Here is a 24,074-nt window from a genome sequence, read left to right as displayed (position 1 = left end):
TCAGTGCTCTCTCAGGAGGCAGACGTCTTAGCGCATCCCACCTACTCTGAATGTGTGGGCAAGAAGGATCAGGAGACAGAGTGACTGAGAGAAATAGAAACTTGAGGAGAACAGAAGAGTGGGTGAGATCAGAGGGCAGTGTGGAGGATGGGTGTTTTGCAAAGAGATGGTAAGAATGAAAGAATAAACAGTGAAAGTAGTAGATGGTAAAAAACAAAGTGAAAGAAAGTTGGGATCTCTTGGGACATGAAGGAATAAAGACAGAATAGGAGAGGAGCTCCTGATCAGTATGAAAAGGGAAGGTTAGTCCCTTAGTCGTGTCTGACTTTTTGTGATTCCCATGGACTGTAGTCCACTAGGCTCCTGTGTCCATGGAATTCTCCAGGCGAGAATACTGGAGTGGGTTGCCATTTCCTGCTCCAGGGCTGATCAGTATAGTGAGGGTATAAAAGGGTGGAAGACATGACCTAGGGAGAGACTTGATGCTGGGAGAGAAGGGCTGGAGTGGGGACAAAGTGAGCAGAGGAAGAGAGAGTGGAAAGGTAGTTCGGCCACCAGAGGCGGGACAGAGTGGGGATGAAGGGCGTGTCACAGATTCAATGGTGGTAACCTGGAGGACTGAAAGAGAGGGACACAAGGAAAACAAGTCAGAAAGGTTGAGGGGGAACAACGTGCAGAGAGGCAGGACAGCAGAGGGGACCAGAGAGACAAACCAAATGAAAGGGAAAGACGTGGAAGTGAGGGGGTGCAGATCTGGACCCAGATGAGTGCTGAGCTGTTTGCTTATGCATGATTAAGTTGTGATGTATTTGATTTGTGGCTTTGGACTCCAAAAAATACCTTGTAAAATTATTCTGATAAGGATGAGAATTGAAAATGTCCTGTCTGTATGTGTGCATCTAGTAATTATTTGTATCATAATAGAGCTTCCATCTGCCATCCTGTTCAGCCCAGGGGACAGTGCCTTGACTCAGATAGCTGTGGCTCACCCCTTCTGTTTCCTGGTGTGGAGTAGAGGATGGGGAGACTGGTGGAGCCAGAAATGACATCTGTCACCATGCGGTGCCTCTCTGAAGGAATGTTGCTGCTGCTGCTAAGTCACTTCAGTCGTGTCCAACTCTGCGACCCCATAGATGGCAGCCCACCAGGCTCCCCCATCCCTGGGATTCTCTAGGCAAGAACACTGGAGTGGGTTGCCATTTCCTTCTCCAATGCATGAAAGGGAAAAGTGAATGGACTGTAGCCCTCTGGGCTCCTCCATCCGTGGGATTTTCCAGGCAAGAGTACTAGAGTGGGGTGCCATTGAAAGGTGCTTTTATTCCTTCTGGTGATGGTTTTGCTTTTTTGCTTTACACTGAATTGTTTCCTATAAAGAATTATTCTGAAATGTACTTTGCTGGCTTCCTATAATCCACTTATATTCTTATGCTATATTCTAAAAGCTTTTAAAATAGTTGGCTATGCTGGGTCTTAGTTGTAGCATGTAGGATCTTAGCCACTGGACCCCTAGGGTAGAAGGAACGTGACACCAGACTTTTTTAAAATTAGAAAAAACTGTAAGGTTTTTTTTTTTTTTTCATTCATTTCAAGTTTAGATCAGGACTTGTATGCTTTCTCCTCTTTATGTTACATGTTGAAAAAGTTCGTTAGTAATAACTTAATAATTTTACACTTTTGATGAGTACCTGGTGAGAAGTATTACCAAGTACTTGGACTGTAGTCTGCCAGGCTCCTCCATCCATGGGATTTCCCAGGGAAGAATACTGGAGTGGGTTGCCATGCCCTCCTCCAGGGGATCTTCTGGACCCAGGGATAGAACCAGGGTCTCCGAATTGCAGACAGACTGTTTACCATCTGAGCCACCAGGAAAGCCCAGTAAAGAAAGCTGATGGTCATTTAACAGTCTCTTTTCTTCCCTTTTTTATAATGTAAAACAGTGAGCTGTGAGGTACTAATTGACATTCACCTAAGTCCGTTCTCTGTAAATGAGAATCTGTCTATTCATGATGAGATAAATAGACATGTCTGTTTAGCATATTTCTAACCTAACTCCATTTCAGTGTTTTCCTGAGGAGTAGCTATGTTTTTGCAACTCAGTATTTTTTTTTTAAAGTATTTTATTTAGATTTTTCTGGCAAAGAGGAATTACATGGTTGTTATCTATGTGACTAGGGATTCCTTCTCTGCTCAGTGGTAAAGATTCCACCAGCCATGCAGGAGGCATGGAAAGACCCTCTAGAGAAGGAAATGGCAACCCACTCCAGTGTTCTTGCCTGAAGAATTCCATGCACAGAGGAGCCTGGCAGGCTATATAGTCCGTGGGGTTGCAAAGTTGGACACTGAGCAACTAAACCACCACCAGTGTGACCAGATCTTGAAAGAGAGCTTTCGTTTGGGCTTATGGACACAGAAGATGGCCCCAGTGTTTTTAAGTGGGATGCACACTAAGGACAAACTGCCCACTGACTAGCCCATCATGCGACCTCTCCAGAATTCAGTTATACCTGGTTCTTTCACTCAACTCAAGACAGTTTCAGGAATGTCTCCGTGGTGGGCCTCAGGGAGACTGAGAGACCCCTGAAGTGATTGGCTCAGTTGGGTGTGTGTGTGTTCACGAGGGTAGTGCCTACTTGTAATTCAAATTTTGAATGGATCCCAACAAATTCTCTGGCGGTCCAATGGTTAGGACTCAGTATTTTCACTGCCTCCGGCAGGGACTTGAGGAACTAAGATGCACAAGTCGTGTGGAATGCCAGTCCTTTCAGAATGAAAAACAAAAAATGCCAGAGTGCAGGCTGGTGGAGTCATATATCTTTCTCTGCATTAGGATAAACATGAAAAATTATGTGCTCCACGGGCTTCTAGCTGTCTGTCCTCTGGACATGTAGTCACAACCCCACCCTAGGCACCGACCGTTTTCTCATGGTTCACTCTGTTCCGGTCACTTTTACCTTTTCTTTCTCAAAGTTGAGGTTCCTGTTCCTCTCCTTTGTCTCTCAGATCTTCAGGTCTAGGCTCAAAGATATCTTCCCATCCATCATGTACTTTTCCCATGGTTTTCTGGCCTCCCTATCAACAACCACATCAGAACTGCCCATCTCCTTTGATTGAGTTTTCCTTCCTTTCTCTTCATCGACGGGCACACAATGTTTATTTTCTTCCCCGAATGCCTGCAACATGTCACTCTGGGGATGTCTGTAGGGATGTGAGTAGGGGTTAAGATTGAGTAATCCTTAGGAAAGAGCAAGGGATCAGGGCAGGTCTGGATGGTTCCATCTTTGTTCTGCAAAGTTCAAATGAACAACCAATTCTTGGATTTGCAGCTTATGTGCATTCCTGTTGTGACACCAGTGCCTGGGGGGAGGAGAGAGTGGAGCTCTAGAGGCACCCAGTGAATGGTGTGCATCGCAGGTGATTGTGGGATCAAGCAGTGTGTGGAACTGCTGGACGTCTCAGGTCTGATTGGAAGCCTGAGGCTGAGTTTATGGGTAGTTTCAGGATCAAGGAATGGGTGTGAGGTGCCTCAGTGGGTGGTGAAACTCAGATTTGCATGCCTGGGGTTTTAATTGGGTAATTGATAATCATATCTGGCACAGAAAGGAAGGAAGTGGGATTAGGCAGAGAGAATATTATTAAAAACCAGCCTTGAGCTGAGCTCACATGCAGTGTGCTCAGCGAGGAACAGGGACCTTGGCCCTGCGGTATTTATTCTTTTTGATATGGCAGACTGGGAGTTAAGGAAAACTCCCATTTGCCTGTCATTCCTTAATTTCTCTTTCTGACTTTTAGTGTACAGAAAATGCAACAGATTTCTGTATGTTTAATATCCTGCAACTTTTATCAAGTTCACTGATGTGGGCTATAATTTTTGTTTTGGTGATATATAATGTCCCCAGACAGTGACAGTTTTACTTGAATAAAAGCGGTATTGGGCATCCTTGCCTTATTTTTTGATCTTAGAATGTTTTTAGCTTTTCAGTCTCAACTGTGATGTTAGATGTGAGTTTTATGAAAAGGTCTTTTTTTGCATGTAACATTTACTTGACTGGAATCTTTTCTTACGAATGCCACAGGTGTTAGTTCATTTTCGCAAAAATCCCACAATCAAAATGTTAATATGGTCTGGTATCACATGGATGAATTTACAATTATTGACTGTTTCCTTGTGCCCATGGGAGATCCACTTCATCATGGTGCTGATTCCTTTTAACCATTTCTTTTACCAAGGTGTTTGGTGGAGGCCTTGTTGAAGAAGTTTTAGGAGCATCCTTCTCTCCAATTTTTTGGAATAGCTTGAGAAGAATCAGTGAAGTCTGATTTAGAAATCACCCTGTAAGCTGATCTGGTATTTTCTTTGTGGTTCATATTTGTCCATTTCATTGGCCTAGAGTTTTTTTATTCTTATGTATTTTGTGGTGTTGATTGTAATTTCTTTATCATTTTATTGATTTTGACCATGTTTTTTCTTGACTTCATCGATCTTTTTTATTATCTTCTAAAATTTCATTTCTGTCTATTCTGATCTCTTTGGTTTTTCTTCTTTTTATAGGTATAAAGATTCTTTGAGATTTTCCTTATTTCCTGAGTTAGGTGGTAGGTATAATTTTCCCACATGTAAATTGTGTTTTCCTTTCATTTTTGTCTCAGTTCAGTACAGTTCAGTTGCTCAGTTGTGTCCAACTCGTTGCAACCCCATGAATTGCAGCACGCCAGGCCTCCCTGTCCATCACCAACTCCCAGAGTTCACTCAGACTTGCGTTCATCGAGTCAGTGATGCCATCCAGCCATCTCATCCTCTGGCGTCCCCTTCTCCTCCTGCCCCCAATCCCTCCCAGCATCAGACTCTTTTCCAATGAGTCAACTCTTCGCATGAGGTGGCCAAAGTACTGGAGTTTCAGCTGTAGCATCATTCCCTCCAAAGAAATTCCAGGGCTGATCTCCTTCAGAATGGACTGGATGGGTCTTCTTGCCGTCCAAGGGACTCTCAAGAGTCTTCTCCAACACCACAGTTCAAAAGCATCAATTCTTCGGCGCTCAGCTTTCTTCACAGTCCAACTCTCACATCCTTACATGACTACAGGAAAAACCATAGCCTTGACTAGACAGACCTTTGTTGGCAAAGTAATGTCTCTGCTTTTCAATATGCTATCTAGCTTATTCCTTCCCAGGAGTAAGCGTCTTTTAATTTCATGGCTGCAGTCACCATCTGCAGTGATTTTGGAGCCCCCCAAAATGAAGTCTGACACTGTTTCCACTGGTTCCCCATCTGTTTGCCATGAAGTGATGGGACCAGATGCCATGAGCTTCGTTTTCTGAATGTTGAGCTTTAAGCCAACTGTTTCACTCTCCTCTTTCACTTTCATCAAGAGGCTCTTCAGTTCCTCTTCACTTTCTGCCATAAGGGTGGTGTCATCTGCATATCTGTGGTTATTGATATTTCTCCCGGCAATTTTGATTCTAGCTTGTGCTTCTTCCAGCCCAGCAGTTCTCATTATGTACTCTGCATAAAAGTTAAATAAGCAGGGTGACATTATACAGCCTTGACGTTCTCTTTTTCCTATTTGCAACCAGTCTGTTGTTCCATGTCCAATTCTAACTGTTCCTTCCTGAACTGCATATATGTTTCTCAAGAGTCAGGTCAGGTGGTCTGGTATTCCCATCTCTTTCAGAATTTTCCAGAGTTTATTGTGATCCGCACAGTCAAAGGCTTTGGCATAGTCAATAAAGCAGAAATAGATGTTTTTCTTGAACTCTCTTGCTTACTCCATGATCCAGCAGATGTTGGCAGTTTGATCTCTGGTTCCTCTATCTTTTCTAAAACCAGCTTGAACATCTGGAAGTTCACAGTTCACATACTGCTGAAGCCTGGTTTGGAGAATTTTGAGCATTACTTTACTAGTGTGTGAGGTGAGTGCAATTGTGTGGTAGTTTGAGCATTCTGTGGGACTGGAATGAAAACTGACCTTTTCCAGTCCTGTGGCCACTTCTGAGGTTTCCAAATTTGCTGGCATTTTTTGTGCAGCTTTAAAAATTTATATATCTTATTTTGCACTTTTTCCCCTTGTAGTTTGATTATCCCTCTCATAGCAGTCAGAGAAGATTCTTGATATGGTTTCACTTCAATTTACCGAGACTATAATGTTCTATGTGCAGTAATGTGTAATGAGCATTTTTAAGAACACCGTGTGGTGACAGAAATTCTTCACTGTTACTGACAAATCACAAAAGCCATATATTGTTTGGCTTTTGAGCAATCCTTTATGGCTGGTCAGCTACCAGGATGGCATGACTCGTAGATTGGAGGGCCATGGGTTAAAGGATACCAGACACCGAACAGGTCCAGAGTTTGATGAGGACTACAAAACTTCCCTGGTGGCTCAGATGGTAAAGTGTCTGTCTACAATGTGGGAGACCTGGGTTCAATCCCTGGGTTGGGAAGATCTCCTGGAGAAGGAAATGGCAATCCACTCCAGTACTATTGCCTGGAAAATCCCATGGAAAGAGGACCCTGGTAGGCTACAGTTCATGGGGTCCCAAGGAGTCAGACATGACTGAGTGGCTTCACTTTCACAAACCTTATACTGAGCATCTCAAATATAAAACTTATTCCTCGACAAATCAGATCATGTACTTGTGGAAGCTAATTTACCTGTTGCGTAATTTTATCTAGGTGGGTGTGGCGTATAAATTACATATTTCACACTGGGGGTAAGAGAAAGATTTCTTACAGGTGCTCCCCTACCAAGAGTCTGCTATGACTTTTATTATATTCATCGTTAAATTTTGCAGGGAAAGCAATGCCTGGAGAAAGATTAAAAGGTAATATGTCAAAGTCAAGCATTCATGTTTAGCAAACAGGTCACATATCCCTGAGGAATCCCAGCCATGGGAGGAGCCAGATCTCTGGCGTATACCTCTTTGGGGATTAAATGAAGGACATAGATAATGTGGAAGGAGAACACGGTAGATAGATTAGGTTACATATCAATTAGGTGTTCAGTTCAGTTCAGTCGCTCAGTCATGTTCGACTCTTTGCAACCCCATGAACTGGAGCACACCAGGCCTCCCTGTCCATCACCAACTCCCGGAGTCCACCCAAACCCATGTCCATTGAGTCGGTGAAGCCATCCAACCATCTCATCCTCTGTCGTCCCCTTCTCCCCCTGCTCTCAATCTTTCCCAGCATCAGTGTCTTTCCAATGAGTCAGCTCTTTGCATCAGGTGGCCAAAGTATTAGAGTTTCAGCTTCAACATCATTTCTTCCAATGTACACTCAGGACTAATCTCCTTTAGGATGAACTGGTTGGACCTCCTTGCAGTCCAAGGGACTCTCAAGAGTCTTCTCCAACACCGCAGTTCAAAAGCATCAATTCTTCGGTGCTCAGCTTTCTTCACAGTCCACCTCTCACATCCATACATGACCACTGGAAAACCATAGCCTTGACTAGACGGACCTTTGTTGACAACGTAATGTCTCTGTTTCTTAATATTCTGTCCAGGTTGGTTATAACTTTTCTTCCAAGGAGTAAGCGTTTTTTAATTTCATGGCTACAATTACCATTTGCAGTAATTTTGGAGCCCAGAAAAATAAAGTAAGCCACTGTTTCCACTGGTTCCCCATCTGTTTGCCATGAAGTGATGGGACCAGATGCCATGAGCTTCGTTTTCTGAATGTTGAGCTTTAAGCCAACTGTTTCACTCTCCTCTTTCACTTTCATCAAGAGGCTCTTCAGTTCCTCTTCACTTTCTGCCATAAGGGTGGTGTCATCTGCATATCTGAGGTTATTGATATTTCCCGGCAATCTTGATTCCAGCTTGTGCTTCTTCCAGCCCATGATTCTCATGATGTACTCTGCATATATGTTAAATAAGCAGGGTGACAATATACTTAATATACTCCTTTTCCTATTTGAAACCAGTCTGTTGTTCCACGTCCAGTTCTAAGTGTTGCTTCCTGATCTGCATATAGTTTTCTCAGGAGGCAGGTCAGGTGGTCTGGTATTCCCATCTCTTTCAGAATTTTCCACAGTTTACTGTGGTCCACACAGTCATAGGCTTTGGCATAGTCAATAAAGCAGAAATAGATGTTTTTCTGGAACTCTATTGTTGACTGCACAAACTAAACAGTTTTATCACTTACTCGATCTGAAAATGCCACACACCAGTGTACCACTAACAGAGAATTCAGCTTGTTTTGTGTGGCCTTTAACAAGCATGACCAAGAGGAGCTGCCCCACATCCAAGGTCAGGGGCTGCACCTGAGAGGACCTATCCCACGTCCAAGGTCAGGGACGGCCGTGGAGAAGAGCTACCCCATGTCCAAGGTCAGGGGTGGTGGCCGAGAGGAGCTACCCATGTCCAAGGTAAGGAGCAGCGGCTCTGCTTTGTTGGAGCAGTCATCAAGAGATACCCCACATCCAAGGTAAGAGAAACCCAAATAAGATGGTAGGCACTGAGAGAGGGTATCAGAGGGCAGACAGACTGAAACCACAGTCACAGACAACTACCCAGTCTGATCACACGGACCACAGCCTTGTCTAATTCAGTGAAACTAAGCCATGCTGTGTGGGGCCACCCAAGAGGACGGGTCACGGTGGAGAGGTCAGACAGAATGTGGTCCACTGGAGAAGAGAACTGCAAACCACTTCAGTATTCTTGCCTTCAGAACCCTATGAACAGTATGAAAAGGCAAAAGATAGGATACTGAAAGATGAACTCCCCAGGTGGGTAGGTACCCAATATGGTACTGGAGATCAGTGGAGAAATAACTCCAGAAAGAATGAAGGGATGGTGCCAAAGAAAAAACAACACCCAGTTGTAGATGGGACTGGTGATAGAAGCAAGGTTCAATGCTGGAAAGAGCAATATTGCATAGCAACCTGGAATGTCAGGTCCATGAATCAAGGCAAATTGGAAGTGGTCAAATAGGAGATGGCAAAAGTGAACATCGACATTTTAGGAATCAGAGAACTAAGGTGGACTGAAATGGGTGAATTTAACTTTGACCATTATATCTACTACTGTAGGCAGGAATCCCTTAGAAGAAATGGAGTAGCCATCATGGTCAACAAAACAGTCCAAAATGCAGTACTAGGATGCAGTTTCAAAAACAACAGAATGATCTCTGTTCGTTTCCAAGGCAAACCATTCAATATCACGGTAATCCAAGTCTATGCCCCAACCAGTAACGCTGAAGAAGCTGAAGTTGAACGGTTCTATGAAGACCTAAAAGACCTTCTAGAGCTAACACCCAAAAAGATGTCCTTTTCTTTATCGAGGACTAGATGCAAAAGTAGAAGTCAAGAAACACCTGGAATAACAGGCAAATTTGGCCTCGGAGTACAGAATGAAGCAAGGCAAATGTTAATAGAGCTCTGCCAAGAGTTTCTCTTTTAGTCCTCCATTAATAATGGTATGATTTCTAATAGATAATAAATTTTTGTTACTCTAAAGTGTTTTATCGCTTACTCATGATTCTCTTCTAAACCTCAGCAGCCACAATCTTGTCAAATTATTTCAGTAGTTGGCACCAATTTACACTTGTTCTTGACTAAAAGGAAATGTGTCTTCTCTATCAATCAGAATGAACCACTCTTGCCTAAACAAATACAACTTCACCTTGGATAATCTCTCTTCTAGGATTATATGGTAATCAGTGTACCTACATCTTATTTAAACATTCATTCGCAACACTGATGAAATGAAACTAAAGACATGGTCTGGAGATATTGTGGGTTCATTTCTAGACTACCACAAGGCACTTATCACTGGGTCATGGTGGCACTAGTGGTAAAGAACAATTTGATCCCTAGGTCAGCAATATACCCTGGAGGAGAGCATGGCAATCCACTCCAGTATTTTTGCCTGGAGAATCCCTTGGACAGAGGAGCCTGGGGGCACTACAGTCCATAGGGTCACAAAGAGTCAGGCCTGACTAAAGCACCTTAACAAACACACATGGTGCATACAAAAGTTACATTTTCACTATTCTACAGACTAAACTATGCAACAGAATTATGTCTTAAAAGAAAAAAAAAACAGTCTAAATACATTAATGAAATGTTTATTCTTTGTCTTTTTCCTCTGGGAGGTGGCCCACTGGACACAGATATTTATTGGATTGGCCAAACAGTTTTGTTCAAATTTTTCTGTTGAGTTCTTCCAACAAATCTTTGTAAATACACTGAGGTCATCTTAACTGACCAGCAGCATTTGATTTTTGTGGGCACAGAGCTGCTGGATGGCCCTACTCAGAATTACTATATGCAGAGAGTCCACCTGCACCTGGTCTGCTGCCTGAGGTGCCATCTCAGGGAGTCTCCTCTTAGCTGTTTCCCCAGAAATACAACTGGGACAAGGTTACTCGTCCCACCCTTTGTGCCTGCCTTCAACTCGGCCCTGTCAACTGCACCAAGAATTACTGTAGCCATGCCAACAACCTAGGCCTCAGTGTGAAGAGATCTTTGAGGCGAGACAATGTGGATTCAAGCTCCGATTCAGTCACTTCCTGGGATGGGATGCTTTTGTTCCATTCAAGTTCCTTCATATGGGAAAAGAGAAACAATGTCAGTATTTATTTTGGAGTTCAAGTTCAAAAAGATAGCATGCATAAAGGATTAAAACAGGGATTCTCAAACTGGGATTTAAAAGTGATTTTGAGTCGAATTTAACATCAGTTATCAAGGAAAGTATTTTCGGTTGGGAACAAAAAACACATCTCACTTTCTCTGCAAGATCTTTGGGCTCTGAATGTGAACACAACACTGAGAAACAGCAGAATGGCTTGCAAGCATTTGGCACTGGAGACTATTTCCCTGTCACAAAATACAGTTGGAATCCATAGTCATTCCCTTCACTGTGTGCTTGTACAACTCTACTCACTTGACTTTCAAGCACCTGATCACAGCCAACTCCCAAATGAAACATTTCATTTCACCATTTTGCCATTTCATTTTTTTCATGGAAGTGAACCCCATCCCTAAAGAAACTCAGCTTCTTCACTGCACCTACTTTGTACACGTCATGGCATTTATGAGCATACTCAGGTCACAGAAGTTTGAAAACAACCCACTGATTCATATATACCTTGGTGTAAAGAGGACAGACAGCTTCTGGGAGCACCTGTTTATTTACCAGGTGGGATGCTGACCAACCCATGAATCAATGAATAAGGCCATAGGGATCTTTAATATTTACTTGTGAAGACCAGTGAGCCCTGATTAAAGGAGCCCCACAGGAATGGGGAAAACAGAGACTTCACTCTTAACAGGTGCAGATGAAGCCTCATGCACACTGAGACGAACCTGAGATGAAGAGCAAAACACAATCATTTGCTAGGATCCTGGATGGTTTGACCTGCCTGCTGGTCTTGAAGGATCTCCGGGGGGTGGGAGGTGGGCTGTGGCTCACTATGGGGACACAGATCCTGAGGGCAGAACTATGAGTGAGCACTCATCTGCGTGAGATCTCCATCTTGGCCCGACACTGGCTCCACTCAGAACCTGTAGGCCTCAGCAATGGGCCCCCTAAGGCCAAAGGATGAAAGGGCCAGGATGCAGCCCTAACCATCAGCAGACAGGCTGTCCAAATGGTTCCTGTACACATGCCTTTCAATGTAACTCTACCCACAAAAGGGTCAAGACCCAGTTCTAACCATCACTGTGCAGGCACAAGCCTCCAGACCAGCCTCACCCAGCAGGGTTGTTGGTCAGCTGCTCAGTCGTGTCGGACTCTTCGCAACCCCATGGACTGCAGCACGCCAGGCTTCCCTGGCTTTCACCATCTCCTGGAGTTTGCTCAAACTCATATCCATTGAATCACTGATGTCATCCAACCCTCTAGTCCTCTGTTGCCCCTTTCTCCTCCTGTCCTCAAACTTTCCCAGCATCTGGGTCTTTTCCAATGAGTTGGCTATTCACAGCAGGGGGCAGACACCAAAAGCAAGAAAAGTAGAGACCACAGGTTGCAAACCGAGTTCACAAATACACGTGGGACACCACCCTGGGATCAGATGTCCTCTGGCTCTTGGATCGGGAGAAGGATGCCTGGGATATCTTCTGCAGATGGCCACTTCTCCAAGGTCAAGAAACATAATTATGCTAGCAGATAGATTAAAACACAAATAGAAATTTACACCAAACGAGGTGACAGAGCAATATGTTTCAGAGGGAGGAACAAGACAAAAACCTAGAAGAACTAAGTAACATGGAGATAGACAATCTACCTGAAAGAGTTCCGAGTAATGACAGTAAACATGATCAAGAACTTGGGAGAAGAATGCATGACCTGAGAAATGAGAAGTCTTTAATGAAGACTTAGAAAATATAACAACCAACCAAACAGAACTGAAGAATAGAGTAAAGGAAATGAAAACAAAACAAAACAAAACAAAAAACCAGAAACTAAAATGAATCAGAACAGGCTAAATGAAGCAGAAAACACATCAGTGAGCTAGAAGAAAGAGCACTGAAAATCACCACTCCTGAACAGAATAAAAAAGAATAAAAGGAGGACATTTTAAGAGACCTCTGGGACAACAAGCCACTAATATTTGCCCTGTAGGGTCCCAGAAGAAGACAGGAAAATCTTAGGAGGAGAAAACAGCTGAAACCACTCTAATCTCGGAAAGGAAACAGTCACCCAAGTCTAAGAATCACCAAGAGCCCATATCTAAATAAAAGCTTCATAGTAAGGACAAGTCAAAAATCTGTGATACACAATGAAAATGCACATGAAAATTGCCTCAACATCCTGAGACTGTCCACTGTGTCAGGCTCCTTGGCACACCCATTTACCAGGTTGAATTCTGCCAAATGGATTAATCACTGAATAAAGCTAATTAGGGACTTTCCCAATGGTTCAGTGGTTAAGAATCCGCCTGTCAATGCAGAGGATACAGGTTCCATCCTTGGTCTGAGAAGATCCCACATGCCACAGGGCAATTAACAGCGTGTGCTGCAGCTACTGAGTCCGTGCTTTAGAGCCTGGGAGCTGCAACTACTGAGCCCTGGCACCCAGAGGCTGTGCTCCCCAACAAGAAAAGCCAACACACACAGCAACTAGAGAAAGCTTGCACGCAGCAACGAAGACCCAGCACAGCCAAAAATAAAAGTAAAATAAAAATAAAGCAAATTAGACCTTTAAATTTATTTGATGCGATTTTTGCACATTAATGGAAGTCAATCTAAAATGCACTGCTGTGCTATTTGGATTACAGTCATATGAATGTTCTGGTATAGAGTGTAGAGAGAGTAACTTTAGTTACAAATTATGACTATGTACCCCCCAAATTTTATGTTGTTTGATTCCATGGTGACAAGAAATCGTTCTAGATTTATTTAAACCTGGCAACCCACTCCAGTACTCTTTCCTGGAAAATCCCATGGATGGAGGAGCCTGGTAGGCTGTAGTCCATGGGGTCGCTAAGAGTCGGACACGACTGAGCGACTTCACTTTTACTTTTCACTTTCATGCATTGGAGAAGGAAATGGCAACACACTCCAGTGTTCTTGCCTGGAGAATCCCAGGGATGGGGGAGCCTGGTGGGCTGCCGTCTATGGGGTCGCACAGAGTTGAACACAACTGAAGTGACTTAGCAGCAGCAGCAGCAGAGAGCCTAATGCTGCCTTCTTACCTGCTGTTACAAAGTGCTGAAGTGAGATAAAACTGTGTTGATGGAATAAAACAATTCATCCTGGGTTAGAACACAAGCGTTTCTATTTTATTCATGGAAACAGGAAACCTTGATACATTCAGAATGTAGTTCTTTGAATACAGCAGTAGCAAATGGTAATGACAGCTGTTAAATGTGACTCATACACATACAGATATTACCCTGGTTCTGATCAAATTTGATGCTCAAAATAATTGCTCTCCGTCAGGGGACGTTCAACTTTAAGGGATCCAATATGTTATTTTCTTTTTTGTGTGCCATTTCTCAAGGACTCTCTATTCCTTATCAGTTCCTGGAAAACGGGAATGAGCAGAGCTGCATGCAGTTCTCAGGACTGAGGTCATGAGAAAGGGCATCTGCTTGGATTCCTTTCAGTGACTCCCTTCAGTGACCTTTTACTTAAAGGTAATTTATTCATTTATGCCCCTCTTACTCAGGATATGGAATGCTTTCTGGCCCTTTCAAGATTGTTATTTCCTTGGCTTTGTTTTTGCTCTTTTTTTTTTTTTTTTTTTTTTTACTGCCTAAAGCTGCCTTGAATGAAGATATAGAAACATCCCCTTCTGCAAATAAAGCACATTTGTTTCACTCGAGACTTGAGTCCCCTCCGTCCTTCTTCTCGTCGACTCCAGTCCCCAGTTCCTGGTCTACAAAGACTGTGACAAGTGGCGCCTAAACAGGGACCTGGTGAACGCCCTTGGCAAGCGGATGGACTAACTGTTAGGACCTAAGGAGGTCAGTAAGTGCGGGGTTATAGGACAAACGGCTGGAAAGCCCCACCAGTTTTCTACTTTCCTTTATCATTATTTAAGGTTCCAGGACTTTCAGTTTTGCATCAATGGATAGAGGCTTGTCTCCAAACAGTGGTTAAATATAATCCCTGGTTCCCCGATGAAGGTAGTTTTGATTTAGAAATTTGGAGATGGGTTAAAGAAAAGGTGAGCAAGCCACAAGACGGGGAGAAAATATTCCAATAAGTTTCTGGCCCTTGTGGGCCCTCATTAAAGCCATGATCTTGCCATTTCAAGGTAATTCTAGCCCCCCTGATAATCGTCAACAAGCGGAATGCTCATTATATGAATATAAATTAGAAGAGAAGACTTTACAGAAGGGCCAATTACAGCAACATAACATGTTTTAAAACTTTCCCACCCTCCCTGCTTCGTCTGTCCCAAGCGCTCCTCCTCCTCCTCTTGTAACGGGCATGAAACCGAACGTCCCCTCAACTAGAGGACAAAATTAATCTGATGGTGATTCTTCTGATGCTCTCTTTGACACTAAAGCCAACAATACTTTTTTTTATGACAATGATAAGCCCCTAACACACACTCATATTTATGAAAACACATGATCCACTCATTCTCCTTCATGACGAAGGATTTCTGATTTACTGGCTTTGCAAACTCGAGTCTCTGAGGCAGATGATCTTTTTGCCTTTCCTGTGTTAGGAAATGTTTATGCTCAAGGGCAACTAATACTGCAATATGAAGGCATTGATTTTTCTCACAAGCAAGAGATGAAAAAGCCTGTAACTGTGTATGGCCCTCATTCACCTTTTACTGAAGAACTTCTAAATGCTATGGCATCTTCTACCAGAAATTTTATTCCTATGATTGGCTAATTTTGATAAAAGCTCTTCTTAAACCACAAAAATATCTTCATTGGATAATGTGGTTTCAGGATGTGACCCGAGATCATGCCAATTCTAACGCTCAAGCTGGAACTACCCCAAACCAAATTACTTTAAAAATGTTAACTGGTATGGAGCAATTGATTTGGTGAAAGCTCAGATACAATGTCCTCTTTTGTTGCATGAGCAATTGAAAGAAGTTGCCCTTGAAGCTTGGGATCGAACTACTCCTCAAGGGGAACCTAATAGTAACTACACAAAGATATTACAAGGGCCTAATGAAGCCTATGGAGAAGGCAGTGGCACCCCACTCCAGTAGGAGCCTGGTAGGCTACAGTCCATGGGGTCTCTTAGGGTTGGACATGACTGAGCGACCTCACTTTCACTTTTCATTTTCATGCATTGGATAAGGAACTGGCAACCCACTCCAGTGTTCTTGCCTGGAGAATCCCAGGGACAGGGGAGCCTGGTGTGCTGCCGTCTATGGGGTCGCACAGAGTCGGACATGACTGAAGCGACTTAGCAGCAGCAGCAGCAGCAGCAGTAATGAAGCCTATGCTGATTTTTTAACTAGACTGGGAGTTGGTATCTCCCATAATGTTGTCAGAGAAGAGACAAGAGTGCAATTAGAAAAACTGCTTGCATATGAGAATGCGAATCAGGAGTTTCAAAGAGCCATTGCTCCAATTCGTGAGATCTGGAATGTTAATGATTATTTGAAGGATTGTCACAACTTAGGATCAGAAACTCAGACAATGCAAATGTTAGCTGAAGCAATGGCTGCTGTCTTTACAAAGGGGGATGAAGGATGTTTTGTTTGTGGAGATAAGAGCCATTTAAAAAACGATTGCCCTAAAAAACACACAGAAAAAAATAAAACTACTAAAAAACCTCCAGGAGTCTGCCCTCAATGTCATAAAGGGGTACATTGGGCTAAAAAATATTGATCTAAGTGTGATGTTTAAGGCAACCCTATTTAAGGAAACTCAAAGATGGGGAATCCCCGGGTCCCCATCCAGAAAAACCAGGGGCACACTCATTCTTTCCCCTCAAACCTTCAACATCCGGCAATGCTGCCATCAATATACCAACCCTAAATGATTTTCTTCTTTTTCCTCAAGCAGTCCCTTCTAGAATACCTACCAGCCTTTATGGATCCCTACCCCCACAAACCTTCAGCCTTATACTTGGCTAATCTACTCTGACTTCTAAACAAATTACTATTCACCTTGAAATAATTGATTCCGATTATGAGAAAAAAATTCAAATTATGATGTCATCTCAGATACTATGACAATCCAAAAAGGTGGACAAAATTGCCCAATTACTTCTTTTAAATTTCTATTAACTCTTCTAATGGTATACAGAAAGGTGAATTTGGTAATACAGGTCAAAAGCAATCCTTATGGACAACGATAGTATCTGAATATGCATGACCAAATATCAATATCAAAACGAATGGCAAAAGATTTCCTGGTTTTCTTGATACTGGATCTGATATTACCATTATTTCCAAACATTTATGGCCCAACTCTTGGCCTATACAGAGAATTTCTTGCTAAATTGCAGGAATTTCTCAAACCAAAATACAAGAGATTTATCAAAATGTTCAAATATATCCATATGAGGGACCAGTAGGCCAGCCTGCAACATTACAAACTTATGTGATAGAAGCACCCCGTAATTCAATAGGAAGAGATTTAATTATGCAATGGCAAACTCAAATATATATTCCACATTTTTCCTAGGGGCCACCACTCATTTAACAAACAATGCAATTATTAAAATAACTTGGAAAAATAACGAGCCTATTTAGACAGAGCAGTGGCCCCTTCAGTTCAGTTGCTCAGTTGTGTCCGACTTTTTGCGACCCCATGAATTGCAGCACACCAGGCCTCCCTGTCCATCACCAACTCCTGAGGTTCACTCAGATTCACGTCCATCGAGTCAGTGATGCCATCCAGCCATCTCATCCTCGGTCGTCCCCTTCTCTTCCTGCCCCCAATCCCTCCCAGCATCAGAGACTTTTCCAATGAGTCAACTCTTTGCATGAGGTGGCCAAAGTACTGGGGTTTGAGCTTTAGCATCATTTCTTCCAAAGTAATCCCAGGGCTGATCTCCTTCAGAATGGACTGGTTGGATCTCCTTGCAGTCCAAGGGACTCTCAAGAGTCTTCTCCAACACCACAGTTCAAAAGCATCAATTCTTTGGTGCTCAGCGTTCTTCACAGTCCAACTCTCACATCCATACATGACTACAGGAAAAACCATAGCTTTGACTAGACGGAACTTGGTTTGCAAAGTAATGTTTCTGCTTTTCAATATGCTATCTAGGTTACTCATAACTTTCCTTTCAAGGAGTAAGCGTCTTTTAATTTCATGGCTGCAATCACCATCTGCAGTGATTTTGGAGCCCAAAAAATAAAGTCTGACACTGTTTCCACTGTTTCCCCATCTATTTCCCATGGAGTGATGGGACCCAATGCCATGATCTTCGTTTTCTGAATGTTGAGCTTTAAGCCAACTTTTTCATTCTCCACTTCGTTTTCATCAAGAGGCTTTTTAGTTCCTCTTCACTTTCTGCCATAAGAGTGGTGTCATCTGCATATCTGAGGTTATGCAGAATCTGATATTTCTCCTGGCAATCTTGAGTCCAGCTTGTGTTTCTTCCAGTCCAGTGTTTCTCATGATGTAATCTGCATATAAGTTAAATAAGCAGGGTGACAATATACACCCTTGATGTACTCCTTTTCCTATTTGGAACCAGTCTGTTGTTTCATGTCCACTTCTAACTATTGCTTCCTGAACTGTATACATATTTCTCAAGAGGCAGGTCAGGTGGTCTGGCATTCCCATCTCTTCAATAATTTTCCACAGTTTATTGTGATCCACACAGTCAAAGGCTTTGGCATAGTCAATAAAGCAGAAATAGATGTTTTTCTTGAACTCTCTTGCTTACTCCATGATCCAACGGATGTTGGCAATTTGATCTCTGGTTCCTCTGCCTTTTCTAAAACCAGCTTGAGCATCTGGAAGTTCACTGTTCACGTATTGCTGAAGCCTGGCTTGGAGAATTTTGAGCATCACTTTACTAGCATGTGAGATGAGTGCAATTGTGCTGTAGTTTGAGCATTCTTTGGTATTGCCTTTCTTTGGAATTGGAATGAAAACTGACCTTTTCCAGTCCTGTGGCCACTGCTGAGTTTTCCAAATTTGCTGGCATATTGAGTGCAGCATTTTCACAGCATCATTTTTCAGGATTTGAAGTAGCTCGACTGGAATTCCATCACCTCCACTAGCTTTGTTCGTAGTGATGCTTTCTAAGGCCCATTTGACTTCACATTCCAGGATGTCTGGCTCTAGATTAGTGATCACACCATGATTATCTGGGTCGTGAAGATCTTTTTTGTTCAGTTCTTCTGTGTATTCTTGCCACCTCTTCTTAATATTTTTTGCTTCTGTTAGGTCCAGACCATTTCTGTCCTTTGAGCCCATCTTAGCATGAATTGTTCCCTTGGTATCTCTAATGTTCTTGAAGAGATCTCTAGTCTTTCCCATTCTGTTCTTTTCCTCTATTTCTTTGCATTGATCGCTGAAGGATTTCTTATCTCTTCTTGGTATTCTCTGGAGCTCTGCATTCAGATGCTTATATTTTCCTTTTCTCCTTTGCTTTTCGCTTCTCTTCTTTTCACATCTATTTGTAAGGCCTCCCCAGACACCTATTTTGCTTTTTTGCATTTCTTTTCCATGGGGATGGTCTTGATCCCCTTCTCCTGTACAATGTCACGAACCTCATTCCATAGTTCATCAGTAACTCTATCTATCAGATCTAGGCCCTTAAATCTATTTCTCACTTCCACTGTATAATCATAAGGGGTTTGATTTAGGTCATACCTGAATGGTCTGGCGGTTTTCCCTACTTTCTTCAATTTGAGTCTGAATTGGGTAATAAGGAGTTCATGATCTGAGCCACAATCAGCTCCTGGTCTTTTTTGTGTTGACTGTATAGAGCTTCTCCATCTTTGGCTGCAAACAATATAATCAATCTGATTTCGGTGTTGACCATCTGGTGATGTACATGTGTAGAGTCTTCTCTTGTGTTGGTGGAAGAGGGTGTTTGCTATGACCAGTGCATTTTCTTGGCAAAACTCTATTAGTCTTTGCCCTTCTTCATTCCTCATTCCAAGGCCAAATTTGCCTGTTACTCCAGGTATTTCTTGACTTCCTACTTTTGCATTCCAGTCCCCTGTAATGAAAAGGATATCTTTTTTTGGGTGTTAGTTCTAAAAGGTCTTATAGGTCTTCATAGAACCGTTCAACTTCAGCTTCTTCAGCATTACTGGTTGGGGCATAAACTTGGATAACTGTGATATTGAATGGTTTCCCTTGGAGACGAACAGAGTGGCCCCTTACAGAATAGAAATTAAAGGCTGCTAAGGTCCGTCTAGTCAAGGTCATGGTTTTTCCAATAGTCATGTATGGATGTGAGAGTTGGACTGTGAAGAACGCTGAGCACTGAAGAATTGATGCTTTTGAACTGTGGTGTTGCAGAAGACTCTTGAGAGTCCCTTGGACTGCAAGGAGATCCAACCAGCCCATTCTGAAGGATATCGATCCTGGGTGTTCTTTGGAAGGAATGATGCTAAAGCTGAAACTCCAATACTTGGGCCACCTCATGCGAAGAGTTCACTCATTGGAAAAGACTCTGATGCTGGGAGGGATTGGGAGCAGGTGGAGAAAGGGACGACAGAGGATGAGATGGCTGGATGGCATCACCGACTCAATGGACATGAGTTTGAGTGAATTCCGGGAGTTGGTGATGGACAGGGAGGCCTGGTGTGCTGCGATTCATGGGTTGCAAAGAGTCGAACACGACTGAGCAACTGAACTGAACTGACGGAACTGATAGATACACAATTGAAATGAAAACATTTTGAGGAACCTTGTTCCCCTTGGAATTCTCCCATTTTTGGAATAAAAAAGTAATCTGACAAATGGCGTCTTTTAACAGATCTTCAAAAAGTTAATACATCTATGAAACCTATGGATGCATTCCTACTGGGAATTCCATCACCTACCATTATTCCTCAAAACTGGCATATTATTATTATAGATTTACAGGATTTCATTTTTAGTATACCCATGGATGTGAGAGTTGGATTGTGAAGAAAGCTGAGTGCTGAAAAATTGATGCTTTTGAACTGTGGTGTTGGAGAAGACTCTTGAGAGTCCCTTGGACTACAAGGAGATCCAACCAGTCCATTCTGAAGGAGATCAGCCCTGGGATTTCTTTGGAAGGAATGATGCTAAAGCTGAAACTCCAGTACTTTGGCCACCTCATGTGAAGAGTTGACTCATTGGAAAAGACTCTGATGCTGGGAGGGATTGGGGGCAGGAAGAGAAGGGGACGACCGAGGATGAGATGGCTGGATGGCATCACTGACTCAATGGACGTGAGTCTGAGTGAACTCCAGGAGTTGGTGATGGACAGGGAGGCCTGGTGTGCTGCAATTCATGGGGTCGCAAAGAGTCGGACCCGACTGAGTGACTAAACTGAACTAAACTGACACCCTCTTCCTTATCATAATCATATCGGGTGTCATAAACGGTACCAATGGACTGTGTTGCCTCAAGGAATGATGAATTCTCCCACCATGTGTCAATATTATGTAGCCAAAGACCTTGAAACTGTGACAAAACAATTTCCTGACCTTCTTGTTATTAATTATATGGATGATATATTGTCTTAAGCTCCATCTATTTTAGAAACTCAACAGATGTTTAACATAGCTCAACAATGCTAAAAGCTTCTAAATTGATCATTGCCCCTGAAAAGATTCAAACATCTACACCTTACAATTACTTAAGATTTGTTGTTAATAGACAACATATTACTCCCCAACTAACAGATTAATATTAATAAATTATCAACCTGAATGATTTTCAAAAACTTTTAGGCGATATAAATTGGATTAGACCCTCTTTAGACATTACATATTATCAACTAATTTATTTAACAGTTTAAAAAGAGACCCCGATTTAAATAGCCCTCATTCACTTTCATAAGAGGCACAAGATAAACTGTTCAATACAAAATAAATTGCAAAAACAATTTCTTACTCATATTAGACTTGATTTACCTCTACAATTATTTATACCCACCTCTCTTCATTCTTCCACTGGACTTCTTACCCAACAAGAATACCCAATAGAATGGATCTATACCCATTTTAGAGGGACAAAGTCTCTTACAACCTATCTTGATTTGATCATGCTAATCATTATCAATGGAAGAAAGAGAGCAAAGACTCTAATTGGCTCTGATCCTCATAAAATTGGAGTACATATTAATAAATCTCAATTAAAAAACACATTACGAATGACTACTAATTTCCAAATAGCTTTTCTGGAATATTTTGGAGAAATTTCATTTCATTATTCTTCTAACAAACTCTGGAATTTCTTCAAAAATACTGAATTTATTCTCTCTCACATTGTCACATCACAACCTATACCTCAAACTGATGTTTTCTATATAGATGGGGCTAAAAATGCCAAAGCCTCATTCTGGTCTCTCAAAGAATATAAAATCTTTTATACTAAATTTCCTCTGCTCAACAAAACGAATTAGATGCTCTCATTCAGGTTATTCACCTACGTTCTTATCCTATTAATATAGTTTCTGTCTCCTTACATTCAGTTTTTGTATTAAGAAATACAGAAACTTCTACCATAAATTCTAATCAATCTATTATCCAACAACTTTTTCTTGAACTACAATTATTGTTAAGAACCACACTTCCCCCATTTATATTCAGTTCAGTTCAGTTCAGTTCAGTCACTCAGTCGGGTCTGACTCTTTGGGACCCCATAAATTGCAGCATGCCAGGCTTCCCTGTCCATCACTAACTTCTGGAGTTCACTCAAACTCATGTCCATCGAGTTGGTGATGCCATCCAGCCATCTCATCCTCAGTCATCCCCTTGTCCTCCTGCCCCCAAACCCTCCCAGCATCAGAGTCTTTTCCAATGAGTCAACTCTTCTCATGAGGGGGCCAAAGTACTGGATTTTCAGCTTTAGCATCATTCCTTCCAAAGAACAATCAGGGCTGATCTCCTTCAGAATGGACTGGTTGGATCTCCTTGCAGTTCAGGGACTCTCAAGAGTCTTCTCCAACACCACAGTTCAAAAGCATCAATTCTTTGGCGCTCAGCTTTCTTCACAGTCCAACTTTCACATCCATATGTGACCACTGGAAAAGCCATAGCCTTGACTAGACGGACGTTTGTTGGCAAAGCAATGTCTCTGCTTTTCAATATGCTATCTAGGTTGGTCATAACTTTTCTTCAAAGGACCCGTATTCAAACACATTCTTGTCTTCCTGGCCCGATGGCTCACGGCAATGAACAAGCTGATAAACTTGTCTCTCTTGTTACTCCTGAAGTGCATCATGCTCTATTATACAATAATATAGGCTCATTACATCAAATTTGGAAAACTCCATACTGACATGCTAAAGAAATCATTAATAATATCTCTACTTGTAGGCCCCTACATCTTCGACCCTTTGCACAAAGTATCAGTCCTCGAGGATTACAACCCAATGAACTATGGCAAATGTATGTAACTCTTTGCCCTGAACTTTCTCCCTCTTCCTTCTTACATATCTCAATCGATACAGATTCTTTTATATGGGCCACACCTCCCCGAGGTGAAGCTACACATGTGATAACCCACCTATTAACTTGCTTTACAATAATGGGAACGCTAGTTCTATAAAAGCAGACAATGGCCCTACCTATATTTCTAGGCCATTCAAAACAATTTTTACAATCATTTCCTATTAAACATATTACAGTTATTCCTTATAATTCACAAGAATAATGCATAGTAGAATTAGCACATCACACACTGAAACTACATATAAAAAACTTTAAAAAGGGGGAATACACAGGAACACTTCTATCTTCCTTATATGTTGTAGTCTTTACAGACTGGGCCCTGGGGACTAGAGTCGATGAAAAGAAAGTGAAAGAAGGATGCGGGGGACCCAAGTCTCAAGTGAAACAAGGGTACTTTATTTTCAGAAATGCATGCTTATATATCTTCAAGAAAAATGATTACTCAGCCATTAAGAATGAAATTCCATCAGTTGTAAGAAAATGGATAGTCCTATAAGTAAAAGGTCACTGAAGGGAGTCACTGAAGGGAGTCACTGAAGGGAATCGAAGCAGGTGCTCTTTCCTATGATCTCAGTCCTGAGAACTGCATGCAGCTCTGCTTGTTCCTGTTTTCCAGGAACTGATAAGGAACAGAGAGTCTTGAGAAATGGCACACAAAGGAAGAAAATGCAACATATTGGATCCCTTAAAGTTGAACGTCCCCTGAGAATTCCCTCTTTTTTATTTTTTTCATAATTGGGGGTGACTATAGATACTTTTTATGAAAAAGGCCCTGACCAATTGAGTTTGTTTACTTTGAACAATTTTACTTGAAAAGCATCGGTATACTACAAATATAATCACCAGGATAATTATCAGCATTATAGTTCCAGATCCAATACTACATGTAATTCTTTGAAACCATCCTCGAGGGTGTAGCCCAGATAATTGATCAGCTAGCTGTTCTGCTAAGGTTTCCAAATTGTTGGAAGAAGGTAGACTCTTAGAGAAGGTTTCAAAGATTTCCTTTTGTAATAACTGTACATTTAAGGAAGCATTATCATGTATGTCTTGCAAATGAAATTTGATTTGTTCCCAATAGTAGGCACTAC

General features: G+C 42.1%; 1 pseudogene; it reads left to right on the top strand.

Annotated features, from left to right (window-relative positions):
• The window catches only part of LOC114117788 (glutaredoxin-1-like), a 35,298-nt pseudogene that overhangs the window by 10,364 nt on the left and 860 nt on the right, over positions 1-24,074 (top strand).

The sequence above is a fragment of the Ovis aries genome, chromosome 14, assembly GCF_016772045.2.
Source record: "Ovis aries strain OAR_USU_Benz2616 breed Rambouillet chromosome 14, ARS-UI_Ramb_v3.0, whole genome shotgun sequence".
NCBI classification, from domain to species: Eukaryota; Metazoa; Chordata; class Mammalia; order Artiodactyla; family Bovidae; genus Ovis; species Ovis aries.
The sequence above is the reverse complement of the archived record's forward strand: the minus strand, read 5'-3'. Positions and strand labels throughout refer to the sequence as shown.